Raw genomic sequence first — 6,987 nt, forward strand, 5'->3', positions numbered from 1 at the left:
TAGTCAAAGCCGTGTTGGAAACGTAACCGGTACCAGGAATAATGATTTCAGAAAATACCTGGGAACCATAAGAGAGCACAGAGAAAATGGTAGGTGTCCATTTTTCTTTGCCTCTCTATGTATTTAAAAAGAACAAGTATTTTCCTGGAGTGACAACAGAAGAAAGAGCACTTTTCAACTATGTCATTAATCTCATATCATAATTCTACTCATCACTTGGCTTTGATTGTATGCATATGTGCATGTGTTTTCTCTTTTGAAAGCAAGAAGAAAGGGGGAGGCAGTAACACTACATAGGAAGGGGCAGAGAAAGCTTAAAGGAGTAGGTGATGCTTGGGTTGGAATCTAACAGATGATGCCTCTAGTTGGATGAAAATGGGGAAGGAAAAGCAAGGCAGAAGGAATAGAGTTGGCAAAGGCACAAACACAGTGACATCCTGGCTTGCTTTGAAAACCCCTGTAAGTTGAGCCTTAAAGCATGGCTTTTAGCTTGGCAGTGATGAGAGGAATAACTTTCCATTTTAATTTGAGTTCCACCAAAAGAAGATTCTGAGGCAAGGATAGTAGTGCACATCGTTTACTTGGCAAGAGATCCCAGGACTCATTTAGGGGAATATGGGAGTAAATAGGGAAGGGGAAGAAACCTATGACTCAGCAATTGCACTCCTGGGTATTTACCCCAAAGACACAGATGTAGTGAAAAGAAGGGCCACATGCACCCCAATGTTCATAGCAGCAATGTCCGCAAGAGCCAAACTGTGGAAAGAGCCAAGATGCCCTTCAACAGACGAATGGATAAAGAAAATGTGGTCCATATACACAATGGAATATTACTCAGCCATCAGAAAGGATGAATACCCAACTTTTGCATCAACATGGATGGGACTGGAGGAGATTATGCTAAATGAAATAAGCAGAGAAAGTCCATTATCATATGGTTTCACTTATTTGTGGAACATAAGGAATAGCAGGGAGGACATTAGGAGAAGGAAGGGAAAAATGAAGGGGGGGGAATCAGAGGGGGAGACGAACCATGAGAGACTAGACACTCTGAGAAACAAACTGAGGGTTCTAGAGGGGAGGGGCATGGGGGGGAAGGGGTTAGCCCGGTGATGGGTATTAAGGAGGGCACGTACTGCATAGAGCAGTGGGCGTTATATGCCAACAATGAATCATAGATCACTACATCAAAAACGAATGATGTACCATATGGTGACTAACATAACATAATAAAAAAAATTTAAAAAAGAAAGAAAGAAACCACAATAAGGTGAGTTATGTAGACATTTGTCACTGTGGACAACTGGAATTCAATCCTGCGAGGACACTTGGGAAGAGTATATAGAATATACTTCAGAGTTTACCAAGGCCTGAGCAAGCTGGGGCATTAATTAACTAATCACTTTGTCATCATTGGAAAAAAGCACTAGCGCTGGCGTGTGTGGCTCGTTACAGCTGAAGAAAATCTAAAATCATGTCTGTGACCTGCAGAGCTCTATGTGATCTGGCCCTTCTTGCTTGTCTGGCCTCATGTCAAGTTAGACCAATTTGAGCTCATTCTGGCCTGGCCATGCTGGTCTCCATACTGTTCCTTCAACATGGCAAAGTCCTCAGGGATTTGGATGTTCCCTTCACTAGCCTAGACATCTCCTCCCTATGTTTCTGCTCATCTAACTTGTTCATTTTATTTACATCTCTGTTCAGAATTTACTTTATCTGAGACGTTTCCTAACCTTCTGTTTGGAAATGCCACCATGCTTCATCTTTATCTCCTTAGACTGTGCCCCATGATTTGTTCACTTTTTGTTTATAGATTCATCCCTAGTGCCTGGTACAGAGAAGGTGCTCAATAAACATATGACAAATGCATAAATGACTTGGGGTCCTATGCCGGACACTTTTTTTGGTCCATAATCTTTGAATACTTTTCCACTTCTAAAAACTTTTAATTTTGTGATTGCAACATGAAAGATGCCAGACAGTTTCAATACAGATAAAATTTAAAGGAAAAAAAAGATCTTACATGGATTACAAAGATTATAGATTTTATTCTTATGGAGGAAAAAACAGCAATTATTTTTGCTTAACTGTCATATCTGCAATGGATAAAGTTGTTTTCATTAGGGAGACAGAAATTTATAGGAAGGGGCTCAAGGTTACATTTATATGAGCACTAGTGATGGACATAGTGATACTTTTCTGTGTTGCTTATTTTGTTTGCTTTACTTTGTTTTGGTTTGATCCAGAACGCAAGGGTTCCCCTCTAACTCTGTCACATAGTATGTAAGGTTATCCTGACTCCTGATGAGGGCAGGGCAAAATATTAGTTTCACTTGTGTTCAAGTTCTTGCCTTAAGGCAAGGATTTGACAGAATTTACTAACTTAACAAATCTTCTGAATCAGTATGATTCATTTGGTGTTTTATTTGCCTGTTTATTTACATGAGCACAAGAAGAGCTGCTGATTAATACACAAAGAACTTCTTAGTGTGTGGTTAATAAAATAGTCCCAAATTATATTACGACTTAAAAAAAAACTTTATGTGGAGATTCTGTATATCCTTGGGGGTTATAATTTCAACTTCTGCCTGCCAGAAATATCTAATTGCCTTTATTAGCTTGCTTATAGATAGCAAGAACCAATAAATATTGTTTACTTCTCTGGGTTTGGTCTGGCCTGCCTATCACTGCAGAAACATCTTTTTTTTTTTTTTTTTTTCTAATTCTGAGATCCCCTAGCTTGTTTCTGCTCCTGGCTTGCCAAAAGGAGACCGTTTTTAGCTTTTTGTAGGGCTGAGATCCCTTGAGTCGTAGACCAGATAATGGGCCAGTTACTGTGGAAGAATTTTTAGGTACCAATTCTCACTTTTTTGTTATATTATCCAGAATTTCTAAAATAAACATGTTACTCCTGCACATAGGAAAATAAATAAATAAATAAATATATATATATATATATATAAAGAAAAGGTGTAGGAATGATATTTCCCCCTCTGGGCACATCGAGAGAGAATAGCTACCATCCATTGAAAAGTCATGCAAAAGGAATTTGGCAAACAAAAGACATAAGGAAAAACAGGTTCTGGTAAGAACTCCCAATTAAACGATAAATATGGCCTCTTGAAGTAGTATGGTTTCAATGAGGTTGTCTGATAATTGATTAAAAGACTTAATCTTAAATGTTTTCTTAAATATTAAGCCAATACTCCAAGGTATCTTCAGCTTTTCCTCCATCCGTGTGCCAGGCCTATGGCATACTCCTCATGGAGGCTAGGGGCTGAGCTGTTTGATTTTTCACAACCACTGAGTTAACATCCTTGATTTCTGCAAGAATGGATGGCTTTCTAGTTTACTTTTCCCCACAAGTCTTGAGAGTAATCACTTGCACAGAGTAGGGATGCAATTAGTGGTTTTTTTAAAAATGTGTAATATAAATTTGTTCAGTGACATTTTCCTCGTTGAAGATATTTTAAAAGAAAATAACTGATGTCTCATGAAAGATAAATATCTAGTAGTATTTAGATAATGGTAATATACATGATTTGACCCCCAAATATCCATTTTTATTTTCATTTCAAACACCTCTCTTTTTTTAAGATTTTATTTATTTATTTGACAGAGAGATAGAGAGAGCGTAAACAGGCAGAGTGGCAGGCAGAGGGAGAAGGAGAAGCAGGCTCTCTGCTGAGCAGGGAGCCGGACGTGGGATTCAATCCCAGGACCCTGGGATCATGACCTGAGCCGAAGGCAGCCACTTAACCAACTGAGTCACCCGGGCGCCCCCAAACGTCTTTTTTTTTTTTAAGTAACATAAAAATGATAGATTGCTGCATTCCTATTTCCAGCATCTCAAAAATTTTAATTCAACTTCCAGTCATTTTCTCAACTATATATATATATATATATAAACAGTATTTACTTCTATTTTTGAATGGGAAAGGTATCCATTTTCTGTTTCTTAACAGGGATATTTAGGTCTTCTTTCTCTGATTCTTCAAGAAAATGGTTCACACTGAATTCGAATAGTAATCGAGTCTGGTCCAGAAGGTAATGGGCAATTACAGATCTCTCTAATTTTAAAGAGTCCGAGATAGGAATCTATTCAAGTATTCAGGTTCATTTCCAAGAGAAGAGTGTGTGGACAACCATTCTGGCAATTTGGGATGACCGCGGAAGCTATCTGTAGATCCCATCCACCGCCCAAACACCGAACTGGCCCTTATCCCCGCAGAGATCTTTGCAGCAAGCTGAAGTCCGATATTGTCAGCTTTCGCCTCCAGTGTTCTACTGTATGGTCGAAACCTATATTCCTGCTATTGAGACTGTCACTACTGTCCCCAAAGGGCCAAATTATCTCCAGAACAAATGGCCCGAATCATTGTGAGAAAAATCAGACCTAAGAAGTCCAGTAAATTAACCCAGCTAGGCTTTTCCGCAGCTTGCCCAGGTACCGCATGCACTTGCTTGGCCCAGAAGAAAGGCCAGTTGGTGAACGTCAGTTACACTACTCAAAAGCCCAGGGAAGATAAATACGTGTCCATTTGGAATCACAAAGGCAGTGCTCACTTTGGCAGCACATACACTAAAATTGGAATCACAGAAGGATTGATATCTGAGCAATCAACCACTTGAGTGATCCAATGGCTCTCAGAGACCCCTGGGGTATCTTTCTTGTGTTCAATGAGATGATAATGCACTTCTTTAACAGTCTGCTCTTGGGTGGCTTTCTTAGTTAGCACTTAAAAGTTAACTTAGTTAGCACTTAAGTTAACTTAAAAATTCTTCCATTCATGCTTCATATTCCAGTTCTGACGAAGGTCTCAAATGTTCTTTTGTCAATAAGAGTAGCTTGCTCCTTCCTGTGTTGGACTCACGTCCATGCGAGTAAAATATTCCACGTGAGTAAAATAAAACACTACAAATAGTAATCCACAACTACTCAACCCAAAGAAAAACTTCCTTTTTTTTTTTTCTTCCTTACCTTCTCCTTCGGTGGAAGTGCTCACCACCATTCCCTTATGCCCCTGCATATGTACAATGATGGCAAAGATGTTCTGCCCTGATTTGAGAATTACCAACAGGACAGGAGCCAGACGTGGTGGGATGGCGAAGTGCAGGAACTCCACCCAACGCTGATGAAGCAGGGCATGACTGAAACTTCTTCTATCAGTAGCTGCCTTGAAAAAGAGTCATTCTAGGCAGTGCATTTTTGGGTAAGCATCCAAATTTCCTTTCTTTTGGTACTCCAGAGGCATCCTGTTCTTCTGTTATTGAAAGTCCTATAAAAATGAAAGTTTCCAGGCAGAAAAGCCAACCTTTCCTTGTAAAATGTTTACTCCCAGGCCCTGACACTTATTTACTATGTGGTTAATTTGTACTTGATGGCAGTCCAGTGAGGTTACAGCCAATGTGTTACATTTTCTCCAGTTGGTCAGAGATTTATAGCAGAAAACAAACAAACCCACAACTTAGTAGCAGACTGCAGGTCATAGATGAAGGTCATCCTTGCTTGATTATCCTAGCAGCGGCAAAAGTCAAGAGGATTCCTTCCAATTAGTGACCGTGTTTGTTCGCTTGCAGTTAGTTAGTATTGCAATTGCCTCTTTTTCTCCCCTGCTATAAACTCAATGAGGGAAAGGACTATAACTTGTTACTATTATAAAACCAACACCAGGGACAATACATGCAAATAGTAGATGCTTTGTAAATATGGTGAAGGAAAGAATGCACGAGCCAGCAAAATCGTTTCTTAAATGCTCATTAGAGCACTGTGGTGAAATCAATTAGCCTTGATCTAGAAATCAAACAGGTTCAAGGCACAATGCCCCCCATTTTCATTATCCATCCTTTCTTAAATCTTTTTTTTTTTAAGATTTTATTTATTCATTTGAGAGAGAGAGACAGACAGAGCACAAGCAGGGGGTAGAGGCAGAGGGAGAAGCAGACTCCCCGCTGAGCTGGGAGCTGGACATGGGGCTCAGTCCCAGGACCTGGAGATCATGACCTGAGCTGAAGGCAGACTCTTAACCATTTGAGCCACCCAGGCTAAACTTTCCTAAATCTTGAAAGTTCTAAGCCTCAACTTCCCTAGAAATCAGTCTGACCAGCCCTTTTAAGACTTGTGAGCTTCTCTTCAGGTAATGCAGATGGAAGCTCTGTGAGTTATAAGCTGCTGTGTAAATGTATGCTCAGACATGGCATGTCACCCTGATACTGATCAGGGAAATAATTTAGGAAGGTAGTGGGGAGTGGAAGTAGGTGGAGAAGGCTTACTTTGCCAGCATTCTCTGGTGGGCGTGGGATACAGTTGGAAGAAACATTTGATAAACTACTTGAGGTGTTGAGTGAGAGTCTTTACCACTTCTACACTATGAGACATGCTCCACTTCCGAATAATGCTGAATGACGCCCTCTTCTAAGAAGTTCTGCACTCACAGACTTTTGAATATAGAGTGGGACATAAGTATGGAGCCGGAGGTCCTTTGCCTGGGGCATGGAAGATGATTCTCCCACCCCCAACAACTTTCCCTGAAAATTAAAGAGACAAAAATTTCTTTAAATTAAGACTTTGAGAGGACGTCTGCCTACAAAGACAGCAAAGTAAAAGCTGCCTGGGATGTACACATATTGTATATCCAGCCTCATGTATAATCATGTCAGAGTCTTCTTGGACTACTCAGGACCTGAAGAAACTCAGGTTCGTGCATCATGAAGTCAGAATATATTACATTAATGTGGGAGGGACCGAGCGCAATCTTACTGGCCAAAAGTTAATCTCACATGGCAATGTTGGTACAGACCTGGAGTCAGGACCTCCTGGGGTACCAAATGTTTTACAGGTGATTATATTTTAAATATTGATTCAAAGTCATTGAACACATTGGTTATTTGTAGCACATTTTTCCATTCCCTCTCTCCAAATGGATGGACTCCATTCAAACGAGGCAGATGAAAACTGGTAACAGCTTGCTAATGGATGTCAGAATC

General features: G+C 40.1%; 1 pseudogene; it reads right to left on the reverse strand.

Annotated features, from left to right (window-relative positions):
* Positions 1 to 3,921: 3,921 nt before the first annotated feature.
* LOC112822986 (metalloendopeptidase OMA1, mitochondrial-like) lies at positions 3,922 to 5,503 on the reverse strand (annotated as a pseudogene).
* Between the last annotated feature and the right edge of the window lie 1,484 nt (positions 5,504 to 6,987).

This window comes from Callorhinus ursinus, unplaced genomic scaffold, assembly GCF_003265705.2.
Source record: "Callorhinus ursinus isolate GAN/ISIS: 27379988/994484 unplaced genomic scaffold, GSC_fseal_2.0 scaffold5, whole genome shotgun sequence".
Classification (NCBI taxonomy): domain Eukaryota; kingdom Metazoa; phylum Chordata; class Mammalia; order Carnivora; family Otariidae; genus Callorhinus; species Callorhinus ursinus.